The following is a 17515-nucleotide window of genomic DNA, read 5'->3' on the forward strand; positions in this document are numbered from 1 at the left end:
AATCATAGTAACTTAGAATGAGAAAATAAACCATAATTTACAAATTTTGGAAAACTGGCGAATACCATGAGACTCTAGAAAATATGTAGAATATTTATTAGCTCCCTGCCACACCTATAAAATCATTTCCTTTTTTTTCAGTTATAATCTTTCATTTCTTCCTCATGGCAATTTTGTGATATCATTTTCCAAATGGAGAATAAAAATATAGTTCAGTCATCCCTACAGCAATGTTTGTAAAAATTTGTATTTTTTTAAATTAATAGTTCAGAAACTTTTAGTCAGCTTACAACTTTTTATTTGTAATGTGACAATATCTATGATATAAATCTGTAAGTAAGATTCCAGGGTATTCCAGTTTTTTTGCACAGTGACAGGTCATAATACTCTTCGAAATTATGACAAATCTCAACCAGTTTGTCAGTGGCATTGTCAGAGAAAGAGCTAGATGAGTTGGTAAAGCACGTGAAGAAACCGTCCCTGTAGCAGACGGCCAGTGACAATTGAACTGTGAACCACATTAATATATTCTAAATCCAAACTGAATGTATTCTCATTCGACTTCCCTAACTGGATCCTTCAAATCACCTCTAACAGTACTCTGCATGAAAGGTGTTATGAGTGGTGTGAAAGCAATTGGGAGTGAAATACCTTAATACTCCCAATATCGCAAAGCCTTTGACCTTGCCAATGTGACACGTGGGACCCATGCTAGTGAAGGGCCCAGAAGCTAAAGCTTCCTTAAGGTCAAGGCAAATCTGCCTCTAACGAGGAGAAAGGTCAAACAGTGATAAAGGAGTTCAAAGTGCCTGGAAAACATACTTACTTAGGGATCAGAAAAGGTGTCATCCAGGCAAGGGCATTCAATACGTCCTTCAAGGGCGCTATATAGGCTGACAAGAAGCAGGTGTTTTGACAAAATTATTTCAGAACAGTGGACTAGCCTTAACACACATATTTTAACATGCTTAAAGATCATCAGTTGAGGACATTAGTGATACAGATTCCCAGGCCTTACTCTGACATTGTAATTTATGTCTTGACACGGACACAGAATACTCATTTTTAACAGGCAACCAAAGGTGATTCTTTTCCAGGTGTCTGTGGGCAGTATTTTGAAATAGAATGTTATGAAATTATAATATTTTCCAAAAAATCTATGAGTCTGACATCTTTGTGGGTAGTGAGAGTCGAGGTCCTGTCACTTAAGTCAGTGATCCTACATTCAGGTTCTTGTCTGGTAAGTTTAGTTAATTCTTTCACCAGAGCTTTCTGCCCTATACTAAGTAGTTAATCATAGGGAGCCATTGAAGATTCTTTAGCAGGAGCATGGCCTAATTGCATTGAGCTTTCGTTGAACAGCTCTGTCAGTTAAATGGATAGGGAGAGTTTGGGAAGACTATTTTAATAAAGGAGTCTATTTTAATAAAAATGAATCCAGAGATAACCAAATTCTGGCAATGATGTGATAATATATATAAAAAAAAAGGGTGAAACAGATATTTAAAGAAGGAAAAAAAAATTTAAGGAGGTGGGAATGAAGAATGCCATGCTCCAGGGAATATAAGAAATGTGAAGATTATAAAAATGTTTTTATATATGGCATTTTTGGTGATGACTATATATCTGCTCATTCATCATTAACTTTTTCAAAGTTTTTTAATCCCCTTTATGTTTTTATATGCATGTGTTCATGTGCATATCATTATTGCCTAAAATGTAAAGTTTAGATGTTCAACATAAAGTAGGTAAAACAAGGCACACTCTTTCTGGAAAATGCTTTTTATAATTTGGGGGATGAAGGGCCACTATTCACTTAAAGCAAATTGTGTTGTTGAGTGCTTTGCTATTTTAACCCTAACTTGCAATAAATTCTGGCAAAAAAAAAGACGACATCAGCCTTCCTGCCATCAAAGTATATATATTCTATTCATAGTTATAAAATAAAATTTCCCACAGAGGAAGGGGAGGGAAGCAGAGATTGTATTTGTGGATTACTTAATTGTTTGAGAAAAATGAGCACATGTGAAAGCTTTTTATGTACAAAACCTTTCAGGTATTTCTGGATAATCGTTCATTTGAGTATTTTTTCAACTAGGCTGAATTTATCACTTTGTAATAAATACGTTCTCATCTTTCCTTACTTGATTTTTCTTTTTTTTTTTTTTGACTATTAATCATTTAATTTTATTCTCATTGCTTGCTTATTATTAATCTGATTTCAGTTACATTTCTAAGTTATGCTTAGGGATCTTGAATAAACACATGTTGTCCTATGTGTCACATGTGTTAACATGTGAAATTATTTTGCTTTTAAAAAATCCAAAAACTTGCCAGGAAGATTGATTATGATACCAGGGAGGAAATGCTAACAGAGAAAAGAAAAAAGAAAAAGAGAACTAATAATATCACACATTAGGATCAACTTGAAAAGCCAGCACAGACCTGGCAAGTTAATGGTTTTGAATAATATTCCCATCCTCATGGCTAAAATCCAAGGATGGGTTTAAGTACCTAGGAAGGGAAATCCATTACCATATTCATGTGTGAAGTTTATTTTTACCACGGATGATTATGGGTTGTTTCAGTAAGGTACTTTTTCTTCATTACAACCCTTAGTGCTTATGACGAAGTGAAAATATATTTAAATTTCTGGCAGTGTTTGAATTCGATAGAAGGTATATAATTTTTGTATAGATTTTTACATATATTCATAGATTATAACAGTTAAATAATTCCTCAAAAAAAGTGTAAGCAGGTATCTAATTCATATATGTTTCTTTTTCCTGCATTTTAGCTTTAATCAAAATAAGTTTGTATACAAAGCAGATAAGCTTAAATCTTGTGAAATCATTGGCAATTCAGGAAATTCTGTGAAGGCATACTTCTTGGTTAGAGTTATAATATTAGAGAATTGCCTACCACGTGTCTTGCCTTTTGTTGTTGCCCAGTCTAGCAGGGGAGAGGGAAGAGGAACAAGCCCTGACAAGCAGTGTAAAATGTGCAGCAGAAGGGATATTTAAGAGGAGCAGAGTAGTATAGAGTAGGGGCTAGCTGCCTTGGCGATGTCTAAGCTAGGGGGACCAACCATCCTGGTTTGCCAGGAACTGTGGGGATTCCTGTTGATTCCATGCAACACTTTTGGTGCTAAAATGTAGAATGTCCTCCTGGGGACATTTGGCAATGTTTCCTTATTACAATGAGGGGGAGATGGGGTTTACTGGCATCTAATTCAGAGAGGCCAAGGGTGCTGCTAAATTCCTACAATACACAGGATAGCTCCCACAAAAAAGAGTAATCTAACCCCAAATGTGTGGCTGACACATTCTCCTGTTCTAAGGGGGAGGAGCCATTAGACAGGGAGTGAGGGAGATGATGATTGTCAATAGCGGTGGGACCATTGATGCAGCAAAGCGCCCAAGATGGTGAGAGAGGGATCAAGGACACAAGTGTGACAATTGGTGTAGAACAGAATAAACTCAAGGGAAGACTTGTTTCCAAATGAGGAGTTCTTATACAGTGGATAGGATGTGGCTGCCATCCACTTCACGCTTGATGGCATCATTTTTATCTGATGAAGTGGGAGGCCAGACCATCAATCTCTTGGAGGTGAGAGGTCAGTGCAGGGCAGACTTCTGGAAAAGTGCTGAAGGATGAAAGGATGATTGATAGGTGACCTGTTGAGGCTGTGGATCATGAATTTGCGATGGCACTAGCGCTTACAGTGCTGTGATTTCTCAGGCGAGGTTCAACCACTCAGCATGGGAAGGGAGGATGGCGGCCTACAGAACTACTGGGGAATCCTTAAGGCGTAGTGTGTGGGAATGCACTGGTTCAATGATTAGAATCCTGGCTGGGTACTGAAGGAGGGAGAGGTTTATTTTAACCATTAAAAAAAAAAAAAAAGACTATATTCCCAAGTGCTTTTTATTTAGTTCAGTCTCTTAAGTGTAAGTGTTGTGACTGTTTTGCTTTGCAGATTGTAAACGCTGGTTTTGTCTTTCTAGATAGCTCATTTTGCCTCAGAAAGACACTTGGGCAACTCCAAAGGCCATTTATTTAGTGAATGGAGTAACCAACACATATTCAATTATTCATTGCAGTCCATCCCTTTAGATTCTTCTTTTGTGGTTTTTCCTCTGAAACATCAGCCTTGAAAGGAGATCTACTTTTATGGCATTTTTAGATCCTCAAAAAAGCAGCTTTAACTCTCACTGGGGTACCAAAAACTTCAGTCAGCAAAATTGGATAAAGGTGCTGCAAGGAGCTTTAAAACAATGTTTCTGTTGATTAAACTAGTGAACTATGACTAGGTTATCTAACGATTCAGAGAAAGAGGTAGCATCTACCACTCCACTTTTGGCATCCTGGAGGTTTTGTCTTTTCCTTTTGGTACTGAGTAAAGGCTTATCCCTGGATAATGTACAGTCCCCGTTTCTAATTCTGGAAGATTAAGTTCATCCAGATTCTCACATATGTGGCTTGGCATATATTCACAAATGCTCCTGTTACACCAGTTCAAGGAAAGGATTTTCTTCCTTTCCTAATAATCTGTGGTCACTCTTGGGGGCATGTGTTGAAAACTGCCAAATTCATAGGGTTACACATGGATATTTTGGAATGGTGCACAAAGGCTAGTGTTATTGCACAATTGGAATTGTTAATTACTAAAACAGTATTTTTAGCATCTAAAGCTAGGTCCAGCCTTACAGGAGGTCCTACAACTGTGTCATTTTATTGTGTGCAGCATAAGATGGTCAGTGCAGCCTTGTTGGATGGCAAGAATGGCTACAGCATGCCTCAGTCTGGCAAGAGGCCTTGGGTATCTGTAAATGTGTTCTAAGGATAGCAGGGGGCTGGGCCCATCAGCTGTCAGCCACAGCTTCTGTTGATGCTCTGAACAATAGCCATGTGCCAGGGCGGTAATTATTGGTTGATTTTTCTTCTAAAATAAGTGTCCTAATAATTTGTCACAAACCAACTCAAATTGCTATGATGTTGCCTGCAAGAGTTAAATTAGAAAAAAAAAAAAGGAAAGAGAGAGACAGTGAGAGAGAGAGAGAGAGAGAGAGAGAGAGAGAGAGAGAGAGAGAGAGAGAGAGAAAAGAAAGAAGGAAGGAAGGAAGGAAGGAAGGAAGGAAGGAAGGAAGGAAGGAAGGAAGGAAGGAAGGAAGGAAGGAAGGAAGGAAGGAAGAAAGAGCCACAGCAAGAAATGTTTTAAGTTTATTTCTACATGCGTCTATATTGGTGAATAGTATAATTAAAATCTCGTTTGCAAGTTTTTCAGAAAGGTTATTTCTGTGTGAGAAAACCTTTGTTTTCTTACTTAATACGCTGAGCTGTAAATTAAAGAATAGGGGGGAAAAGTCAGTTAGCCAATAAAGGTCTTCACTGTCTATGCTGTTTTGGAATGCCTCCCATGTTCCTAGGGCTCAGATAATGTGTTTCTCTAGAAAAGCATGCATAATCTGCACTAGAATGAGCTGGTACCAGGGTCTGCACTGCCCAGGGATACAAATTAGAGACTTGATATTTAAAAATGAATCCAACGTGGAAGTGTTTCCAGAATATTTGAGTGGTGTTACCTGATGTCTGTACATTCAAGTATTACCCCAATTATCTAATAAGAGAGGAGAAATGGGTAGTAACGTAAGTTAATCTGATACTATTTGGAAAATGGGAACAAAAGGACTGTCCAGCATCACAGATTTCAATGAAGATATTATAAAAAAAAAAAAAAAAGCCCTTCCTCCTGCTCTTGTTGGCTTTCTAGATTTGTAGTGTGTATGTGTTTCAGTTCATAGGCGGCAAGAATGCGACATTTCCTCCTCAGATTTAATATGCTGTCATGGAAATGCTGATAAGGTTATTTTATGGAGATGTAGCTTTAAAAAAAAGAGTGAGAATTACGTTATTGAATTACACTCTGTTCCATCTAGGGCTCGTTTTATTAAAGGTTTATTTTCATCTGCAAACCAAGGAATTGTACCCTATTCTGTCTGTGCCAAGATCCAATTAGTGTCAACTTGAGTTTTCTGTGTGGACAGGGCCAGTCCATGGCCCTGGGTGATCATCTATTATTATCATTACTTGCTTGTGCATGACTTCACAACCCCAGCATAGAACCAGTTGTCATGCTTTCCATCTTTTATGACCCCCAAATAGCTCACTGGGTAGAATTTGAGAATGGGCGGGTGACAAGATACTCTTTGAGAATGCAGAGATCAATCATGATTAGCAAGATTAAACTAAGGGAGGTATCTATGGAATACTTTTGCCATATACAACGTGCGTGTATGAATGTGCATTATTTCTCTTAACTCTAATGTAGAATTTTGATTCAATTTTAGAAAAGATGGATTTAATATGTAAAATAAATGCCATTCTTTTGCTTGCTACATGTGTTCAGTTGCAGAGATACCAGTAAATGCCAGTATTTTAAATTTTTTTTGGTTCTAATAATTACCTAATATTAAATGAGAATATTTAGAATCCTATAAATCATTGCCAAATACTTTTTGGCCTAGAGCTTTGGGTCTATAGAGGAGTGAATTAAAAATAAAAAAATCTAAATTTAGTGGAAAATATGTGGAAGGACATAGATGCATACTTAAAATATCCGTATGACCAAAATAAGTGTGCTTTCTTTAAATATTTTGTGAGGCATATAAATGTCTAATCATTATGTTGTTTTGTACACCTGAATCTAATAAAAGAAGAGTTTTAAAAGAATTTAAAAATCAAGTTATAAGGAATACAACATTGTACTAATTTTCTTTTACTTTATATCACAAGTTAATCATTTCAGTAAAAAAAATTAAATATGGTGTTAAAAAATAAAAAACAATAAGAAATAAAAGGTATTGCATGCCTATAATATGCTAGTATTATACAGGATAAAACTATGACATAAGCCATTTTAAACTTAGAATATTATGATTTCTTTTTTTTTTTTGAAGAATATGATTTATAGCAGAGTATTCGTCCAAATGTGAATAATGCTGGGTATTTTTCAAAGATACTTTTTAAATTCATCATTTCAATCTAAAACAACACTGGTATACAGATTAGTAAATTTTTAAAACTTATTTTGCATTTTATCTTTTCCATTGTTTACCCATGATACATCTACATATTTATTAATAAATCGTAATACCCCTTAAAATAAAACATTGAGTACCATGGAGATAGTTTTAAATAATAAGATTTTCAAGTGTTTCACCATTGAAAACATTTAAAAATCATAATATTTATTTTGAAGTTAATATTAATTATGATCTTTGGGAAATAGTATCATGTTTGTTATACAACCCTCTATTTTATAATTAATCTTGCTTTTGTAATAAAAACTCAGGGGCGTCATTTCCCACAATATTCTATTCTAGATAAAACATTTTTTGTAATATATCAAAACAGCATCTCTACAGAGATGCTATTTTGTCTATAAGCAAGATTTTTTAATGATAATACTAACACATTTCTCTTTACGATTCTTTACGACTCACTTAAAGTTTGCACAGGTTTGTGTCCAAACAGCCCCGCCATGTTATAGCTACTTGGGAATATGTTAGCTTACTTGCTAGCATAGCAGTGTGAAACTGACAGATGAAAAATCATGGTCAATTTATTCCTAGAAGATGGGTCTATCTTACAAGAAATGATCCAGGCTTTTGCCAGTTGTGGTAACACCTCACTTCTGTTAGAAGGCAAGAGTTAGAGCGCTTCATGTTGGCTCAAAGCTTTTCAGCACTTACAGTGACATCAGTAGACCTTCACTTTGTGGAGCTGGTTGGTACTGGTGTCTAAACTAAAGCCAGTATAGCATATCTCTCTGGTCCTGTTAAACAATGATAAAATAAAATTCACACAGTTGATATGTGGGAAATTTCTTAGAGCAGAAGTGATAGGATCGATGTTCTGGAGGTTGGTGACATAAAATTGGGGGAAAATTTCTTGATTTTTTTTTTCCCTCCTTTTTCTTTCTTTGCTACTTCAATTATATCTGTTCTCATGTTCCTTTTCAAATAAGCCGATTACCTTTCCTGTGTGATCCATTTTGTAGGTACATGATAAGCAGCAAGTTAGAATGAAGAATAAAATGTTGCTTTTAATGATGATCAGCACATCTAATGTGATAAATTATGATTAATGAGTAAATTAGCAGTGGATATGATGTAAATGAATCTGCTTTGAAAACTAACTCTACAAAAAGATGCTAAAGGGTCAGTAGAGTTTCTTTTTCTTTTTTCTTTCTTTTGTTTTGGTCAAATGTAGTGCCGGTGTTTAACAGTCTTGTGAGTATATTAACACTTAAAAGAAATATGAAAAAAGGCCAATAAACATTGTGCCATTTGCCTGCATCCTTGCTGAATGAGCTTGGGAGATGGCATGACTTTTCATCTGTTTCAATGCAAGGGCCTTCATCGCTCTATTGAACAGAAACAGATGCATCTCCGGTGTGTTCTGAATGCATAAATAGGTAGTAAGTAAACTGGAGGTTTAAAGTGGAAAATGTTTGGTGAATATCTAAATGGTGGTGCCGCTGATACCATGTTTTCACTAAGAATGAATCACTAGTAGAAGGAATGGTAAGAATGGCTTCACAGATTGTTTCTAAGAGTGATTCAAGACCACTGACATGCCCTTTGGAAATTTATGTCACTAAACCAGTGGTTACTGTGAGTGTCTTATACCAAAACCGATGGCCATTCTTACTAAGCTTGTCAATAGTTTAGAGAAGTTTTATGGCCCAGACACAGTAAATGTAGGAGATTCTTTGTTTTGGTCATAATATCCCATGTCTGTCTGTTAAACAAAAAGTTATTGTAGTGAGACTGTACAAACTTTCACTGCTGTAAAACAAGTGTTTATGATGCAGGTATTAATAGATCTGGAAACAGGATAAACTAGAAATATATTTAACTACTGTAAACTGACTCATTCACATGAAATTTCATCTCTACAAGATTTTTGAAAAATAATTTAAAAGACTAAAATGGACTTGAATGTTTTGACCTTTTTAAATCAAAAATTACTTTCTATAGCATTTAAGTACTATTTTCAGTGGTTTCATTTTATAGATTTTTTTCCCCTCTATTTTTTTCCTCTTTCTTTACTGGGTATAAACATTCACCAGTTAGTAATTCCTTTACACTCTGTCATCCCAAGGAGAAGTAGAAAAGGCAGGATTTGAAGAGTATTTGAATTGAAATTTTTTTGAGGGGTGGATTTCTCTAGTTTCTTCCTCAAACTGATTACTCTCTGACCTCCACTTTCCATCCTTCCTGTTTAGCTAAAAAGGATAAAAATTTAGCCAGTGATAAAGTGATAATTTTAAGCTTTATCAATGGTCTAGGTAATTGGATACTCTGATATATATTTCTGCTGTAAACATGAGTTATTTTAGCATAATTTTTTAAATGTGTTAAAAGCCTTAAAAACATATAGTTGTTTTTTTTAAATCCATTAATTATGCATATAGGAATGCATCATACATATTAAAATTTTACATGTAGGAACAAATCACATGTAGGGATTACATATACGTGCAAGGATGTAATTACTACAAGAATAGTCATTGAAATATATTTTATAATACTGAAAATTTCAAAACAACCTAAGTGTTTAACAGTAATTGAAAATATGTCTATTAATATATGCTGCATAATATAAAATGGTATTCAATTTAAATATGTATTGACAAAATATTCAAAGTATATTTTAAGAAAGATGGATTATAAAATAATACAGTATAATCTTTTTTGTAAAAATATTATGTTTAAAGGACATAAAAAATTCTTAAAAAATATTCATCAAGGTAATCAGCACTAGTGTTTTAAAATACCTTTTAATTTGCTTTTGTTTTCTAATCTGTATAATAAGTATTTGCAATCAGAATAATACATTCATTTTACTTAAAAAATAAAAAACACAAAAAGAGCAGAGAGAAGGAGAGCTTTGTGATAACAATGAGGTGGAATGTTATTCATAAAAGAGATGAGTTCTGTTGTAGTACATTGTGCTTTGTCTGAATTCAGTCCTACAGTAGACATGTGAATCTGCAATTTGGCTATGCTACATTTTGCCAATTTGGGGACTGGTTGGGATCCATTAGTTTCCTGCCATGTCACTTCAGTGTTTTGCAGTGTCAGTGTGTATTACATAATGTTTGCATTCTTCAGATAATTAATTTATCAAGCTGTAAGCAAATGCAATTCAAATAGAAGCATAGTGATCATGTTTACAACATTGTTATCCATCCTAAAAAGTCAACTGTGTATAGCCAAGGATTAGATTATATAGGGCCTTAGAGAGCCTTTGATCAAGTCCGTATGTATGCATTGAACACCTAATATGTGCTGGGTGCGATTAGGAGTCATGGGACTTCAGAATGACCAGATCATAAACACTTTTCCCAAGGTTCTATTAATGTGGAGCGAGAGAAATACCTGTGCATAACATAGATATAATAGAATACAGACAGTTCTAATTCATAAGAGAGATACAAAAAGTGTTAAGAGAGTTAAAAGACTATCAGATTTCATCAAGCTAGTAGGTTCAAAGAAGTCTTCCAGATTTTTAATTGGGGAAAAATGAATAAATTGTATGAATTCAAAAGTGGGAGGAAAGACATTTGTACACGGGATGAGCATGTACCAGGGCACCCAGACCTCAAATTTTAGGTACTTGACAGGCAACAGGAGAAACATATTTGCAAAATAGGTTGGCAGCAGCCCTTAAAGATCTTCAAGGCTGAGCAAAATTTCTGATTTTATTTGTCAGCAGTAAGCTAATAATGCTTGCTTATTTGTTTTGTTTTGAATAGAAAAGAGCTTTAATCACAGATGCATTAAAACAAAACTCAAAGAACAAGAATAGAAAGAAAAGATCAACGATAATTTATAATATTGATTATAGTAATGAAAACCTGAAGTGAGGGTGACTGTTTGGGAAGGTACAGATATCATGATATCATTCAGTGATTTTTAATCCTGGGTGATATTAGAATCATCTAGAAATTAATTACACAGCCCCATGCACTGATTATCTGATGTGGGGTCTAAGCACCTGTAGTTGTTTCTGTGTGTGTGCATGTCTGTGTTTTTTACAGTCTTACAAGGAATTCTAACGTCCAGCTGAAAAAGACAATCATAGCCATTGTTATTGAATATGGAAACAAGTGAAAGGAGACATATCAGAACCAGGACTTAATAATTAAATGGTAGGGGGGCAAAGGAGCAAAAGACAAAGCAGAGGCGAGGCTGCAAGGCTGGGCATTTGGGAAAGTGGGAGTCCCACCAACAGAAATGGTAACTTAGAGCAATAGGATTGGAAGGCAGATGTCATGGTGTGTTTTCAATGCAATGATTTGGGGATGCTGCTATGTAATCTTTCAACTAGTTAGATATAAAGTCCTGGCATTGAGAAAAAGTTCAAACTAAAAAGCTTCTGCACAGTAAAAGAAACCATCAACAAAACATAGAGACGACCAACTGAATGGGAGAAGATATTTGCAAGCAATGCCTCTGATAAGGGGCTAATATCATAAATATATAAGAAACTCATACAACTCAACAACACAAAGGCAAACAATCCAATTAAAAATGGGCAGAGGACATGAACAGACACGTCTCCCAAGAAGGCATATGAATGGCCAACAGATATATGAAAAAAAGCTCAACTTCACTAGCTGTTAGGGAAATGCAAATCAAAACCACAAAGAGGTATCACCTCACCCCAGTCAGAATAGCTATCATCAACAAGACAAATAGTAACAAGTGTTGGAGAGACTGTGGAGAAAAAGGAACCTCCACACTGTTGGTGGGAATGCAGATTGGTGCAGCCACTATGGAAGGCAGTGTGGAGGTTCCTCAGAAAATTAAGAATAGAATTACCATATGACCCAGCCATCCCTCTCCTGGGTATTTACCCCCAAAATCTGAAAACATTTATCCGTAAAGATATATATATTCTGATGTTCATTGCAGCTTTATTTACAGTGGCCAAGATATGGAATCAACCAAAGTGTCCTTCAATAGATGATTGGATAAAGAAAATGTGGTACATATACACAATGAAATACTATTCTGTCATAAGAAAGATGAAATAGTGCCATTCGTGACAAAATGGGTAGATCTTGAGATTATTATGCTAAACGAAATAAATCAGACAGAAATTGTTGAGAACCATATGACTTCAATCATATGTGGAATATAAAACTGGAAACAGCAAATGAATGAAACAAACAAAAACTCATAGACACAGAGAACAGTTTAGCGGTTACTAGAGGGTAAGGGGGCAGAGGGGATGGTAAATGGGTAAAGGGGGTCAAATATATGGTGATGGCAGGAGACCTGACCCTGGGTGTTAAGCGCACAATGTGATATATGGCCGATGTGTTACAGAATTGTACGCTTGCAACCTATGTAACTTTACTAACAATTGTCACCCCAATAAACTTTAATTAAGGAAGGACAGCAGGAAGGAAAGAAGGAGGGAGGGTAGAAGGGAGGGAGGAAGGGAGGGAGGGAAAGGAAGGAAAAAAGGAAGAAAGGAAGGGAGGGAGGGAGGGAGGGAAGGGAGGGAGGGAGGGAGGGAGGGAGGAAGGACAGCAGGAGGAAGGACAGCAGGAGGAAGGACAGAGGGTAGAAGGGAGGGAGGAAGGGAGGGAGGGAAAGGAAGGAAAAAAGGAAGAAAGGAAGGGAGGGAGGGAGGGAGGGAGGGAGGAAGGAAGGAAGGAAGGAAGGAAGGAAGGAAGGAAGGAAGGAAGGAAGGAAGGAAGGAAGGACTCAAAAGAAGTCTGACTTTGAAGGCCTGTCCTGGCCATGGATATCAGAGGTGGCTCTGTTGAGGTCCCATGTGATAGATGTCCCCACAGGTCCCAGTTTATGTAGAATATCTACCATAAAAAACAGTCCAGCCTGGTGTCTATGACATGATTCTGGCCCTCCTTACATTGTACATCAAATTTGGGACCTCCCTCTTCTGTCATGTCCCCATGAAGTTGTACCATTATCTCAGGCACATGTTCCTCCCTACACTCCTACTCATTCATCGAATGAATCATAATGAAATCCATCATTCATACATACTCTGGCCACTTTTCTGTGTTTGTGACAATACAGTGTGCTGTGGCTGGAAGGGAATGTAAAAGCCTATGGACTCAGGTCTTCTCCCCCTAAACCTACAGATTGGGCCTTTATTCTTAGAACCACCCATAACTTGTCTCCTGTGCTCTGCATTTTCCCCCAAACCCAGAGGCACATTCCAGACCTTTCCTTTAGAGCCCTCACCCTGATACTTCAGAGAAGGAAAGAACAGAAATGGGCTAAGCTGGCAGTCTCATCAATTCTGCAGACATCTTTTAGGGAGGAAGCCAATGCCTAAAGAGAACGCTACCTACTTATTCTTACTAAACATTTCCTCATCCTCTGACTTAGTATCATTTAATAGCATTATGTACCTTCCCTCTTCAAGATTTCAGCTACATAATTATGACAAATATCCCTTTAAAAAAATCAACTCTCTATTTAAGGAAAAAGTTAATTAGTTAAAAGAAAAACAAAGCCAATTAGTTACATGCTGTTAGTTTTGTTCCCCATGTGACATATTTCCTTGATGTCTGCAGAAGCGGCTTATTCATTAGAATTAAATTAGACAAATGGCACCCTCATTTCTTCTCTTCACTTTTGTAGCATGTGGGCCCTTCTGTGAATATGTTTTAAGTGAATCTCAGTTGGCCAATCAAGTTCCTGCAAACCTGAGTTGTCTTCTTAGCTTTAAAAATTTGTTTCTGGCATGGATATTATTGGGGGATTTCAATGGTTCACCCCATTAATATCTAGCTCTACTTAATATGATATACTAAAGGGAGGATTTCATCCTTGGTAAACAGTTAGTTAAGCATGGTCAGAGGAAGTTTGCTGGTCTTGGTTGTTTCTGTCCCCTGAATTTAATGAAGTGCTCATTGGACTTATCACCTTGTCTTCAGAGAGCCTAGCAGCTTGAAAACTAATATGGTATCAAAATATTACCATCATTACAAGCCCACAGGTTGTACTGTACACAGATTATAGTTTAAGAAATAGTCTAACCTCTTAGAAGAATCAACAGCCTGTGGCTCTATAAGAAATAACAAACTACTAGATTCCTGGAGTTGCTATCTGCTCTGTGAATGCATCCTGAGAATGTAGTCTTTGAAAATAGTAAGTGAGCATGGCAGACACGTTCTAGAATATCAGCCATGCCTCTTTTCTGACTCATATACATGTTTAGCTTCTCTATTTTCCATTTAGAAAATAGACTTTCTGGGTTTAACAGTAATTCGACCTCTGCAGTGCCTGGCATTCGTTTAATAAAAGGTCATACTCTTCACTTGTCAAAACCAGCTTGAGCAGAAATGCATTTTGCAAAGCACAGTGCTGGCAGCTTTAAGGGAATAGAAATGGCAGTTAGCTACAATAATAGAAGGGCCCTTATCTAAATACTGGTGACTGTAAAGTTGTAATGTCTTTCTCTCCATCTTTACACTCTTGGCATTTTTTTTTTCTTAGACCAAGTGTAATATTGATGGTTGTGTTTCATGACATAAACCTGGGGATTTTCATTATTCAGACTTGAGGCTGTACTATTATGTGATGTTTTAGAAGTCTTTCTTTTATGCTTTTCCTTGGATTGTCTTCTCTTTCTTCCCATCCTTAGAGCACGACTTAAATTGGGGCAGTATCTATGACAAAGGAAAGCAGAAGATTCATTTAGTTTCCTTTATTAAGTTGGGATATAAAGAAGGGAAAATAGGTGCTATATATCGTTATACCCCTCTGAGAATAACAATTTTTACTTGCCTCAAGCATTTGTTGTAGTTATTAAGTTTAGTCTTCTCTCTACTTCATATCTTCCCTTTGGCTGGCTGCCTAGCATTGACACAATCAGTCTTAGAGTTTGACCAGCCAAGATGATTATTTATGCAACAAACATGCTTACTGAAAGGATTTTACTATATTATCCAGAATTTTGACTTTGTTTCATAGAATGATGGCATTTATCCTTTTTGTGGTTCAGATTTTGTAGGCAAATGGAGAAAAATTGATATCAGATCCCACAAGGAAATCATGATTTTCTTGCACGTGTGAAGACTAATATATTTTACATTAAAACAAAACAAAATCAAACAAAACCCTTCTTGATATGCCTTTCTTTTTAATGTTGTGTGATCAATTTTCAGGATGCTTTTTGAAGAATACTGAGTCAATATAGTGGTAGTTAGTAGGATTTAGGAAAACAGTCCCAGATCTGAAACAGATTCTATTTGGTTATTTTAATAATTTTTCCACAGTTCAATAAGTTGATTTTATTACTTGACTTCATCTTAAAAAATAAAATCCTTATGGTAACATCTGGTGGTCGTGTCTTTGGCAGATTCTTGTACTTGTCAATATTAGCATGAAAACTTCCAGGTATGATCAGAAAATGAAGGTGAATGAGAGACATATCTGACTACTGGAATGGTAATCGCATCGCTTTCCCACATGTATGGAAATTTGCCTTCCCTGCTTTCCGTAGAAATAAGATTTCTATGTTTAATAATAATTTGACTTTTTAGTGTCCCATTCACCACTATTTAGAAAGTACTTGCTCGAGTAGCCTTTGCGTATTTACAGGTTATCAAAATCACCAAATTTCCTTCATTCTTTGGGATGAGAAACATGATGCTATTCCTTAAAAAAAGAAAGAAAGAAAAAGAAAATTTCAGCATATTAAAAGTAACATCTTGATTCTATTATTTAATTTATTCTGTTTAATTTTCATTAGTACATAGTCATTTTATACAACTCACCCCGTTCACACATTCTTGCAAGAAATTTTAAAACAGAACTTAAATAGGAAGCTGGGTTGTTAAAATTGATATTTTCCCAGGGTTGACAATGTTTTCAGCTATGGGCTTTAAACAGAAGGTTCCTGAAAATAGGAGTATTGTAGCATTTAATATAGCAATGCAATGCATTTTATTTTTTCAGGACAGTCTTTTTCCTGAGAATTTTAATTGCGTAATTATGTTTTCCATATCAGATGCTGACAAGTATGTAGTTATCACCAATTTGCATTGTTTACAACAGCAGAATGAAAAACATAAAAATTTCTAATATCTTTTTGTTTGTTTGTTTTCACAAAAGTGACATAATTGTAGTGTTTTTTGTTTGTTTGTTTGTTTAGTTTTGTTTTTATTCCTCTCAGTGTTAGTCAATTTCAAATCATTTTAAGTACTTCCCACAGTTCTGGTAACTATCTAGTTTGCACAGCTACCCAGAGAGATGCTGCAGGATGGAAATATGCATATAGCCAGGTTGTTACAGCCCACCTTCTTTTCTAATAAGGCTGAACAAACAAGGACCTGCATTCCCACCAGTTCCACTGTCAATAAGCTGAATTTGCCGGTGAAGTGAAGACTTATTTCCCAACACTAGCATTGTGAAAATGTTTCCCTACTTCTCTAGCCCTTCCCTTCCCTCATTGTGGAAATACTACACTAAGCTAGAAAACCTTAAAACTGGAAGTGATCTATGCAAAATAATTTATTTCACATCTCATATTTTTACAGTTAAGAAACAGAAGAGTTAGCCAACAAATCTTTCCCCCAAGATGATACATACACATCATACTGACTGAGATGGGAATCTGGCTTCTCTGACTCCAGTAAAACCAAGATGAGAGTTGGGAAGCATTGTCAGGGCAACAGGAACACATCATGTGGGAAACATGCAACAGGAGGCAGATAAAATAGTGGTTATGGGCAAACAGTGATGGACTTTGTTATTTTCCTCCTTCTTAGAATCTAAGGATTGTTGTCAAAATAATTGTTAGCTATAGTTACTTAAAACCATTTTTCAATGACATATAACTGAACGACAATAGGACAGAAGAGAAATTTTGTAATAGGGTAAGAAAATAAAAAAGAAAATGGAACAGTAAAGTGTTTCTAAGTTTTAAAAAAAATGTCCAACTCTGACCTAATTTAAAAATCTCAAGGGTGCAAGAAAAAAAAAAGTAAAGAAGTAAGAAAAATAATTAAAATACGTTCTTCCAAACCACCATCTTTAGCGTTTTACCATATTTTTCACGTCTTATTTTGGGAGGGGGAGTATTTTTATTATGTCCCTCATATATAATTTTGTATGATGCTTTTGTGGCTTATTATTGAATCATAAGTGTTTCTTATGTCACATTATTAAAACTCTTCAAGTGTATCATTTACTATTTACATGATGTTCCATCATTATGCCATGGATTATTTCACCATCAATTCCTATATCAGTTGGTATTTAGGGTACTTATAATCTTTGCTAATTAAATGATATGAGAATACCCTGTGCATAAATATTTACCTACATTTGTTTATAACTCTCGTATAATAGAGTTCTAGAACTGGAAATACAAGATGGACAATAAGTAGAATTTTCAAGGGGTGAATGTTAGGAACGTTTAAAGAAAATAGAGGGCCTTATAAAGCCTCCAACTT

At 35.7% G+C, this 17515-nt stretch overlaps 1 protein-coding gene across 37 annotated transcripts in view; it reads left to right on the forward strand.

Annotated features, from left to right (window-relative positions):
• Positions 1–17515, forward strand: part of PTPRD (protein tyrosine phosphatase receptor type D) — a 2053994-nt gene that overhangs the window by 1740606 nt on the left and 295873 nt on the right. The gene's annotated exons all lie outside the window — the stretch shown is intronic.

This window comes from Rhinolophus hipposideros (genome assembly GCF_964194185.1).
Source record: "Rhinolophus hipposideros genome assembly, chromosome: 11".
Classification (NCBI taxonomy): domain Eukaryota; kingdom Metazoa; phylum Chordata; class Mammalia; order Chiroptera; family Rhinolophidae; genus Rhinolophus; species Rhinolophus hipposideros.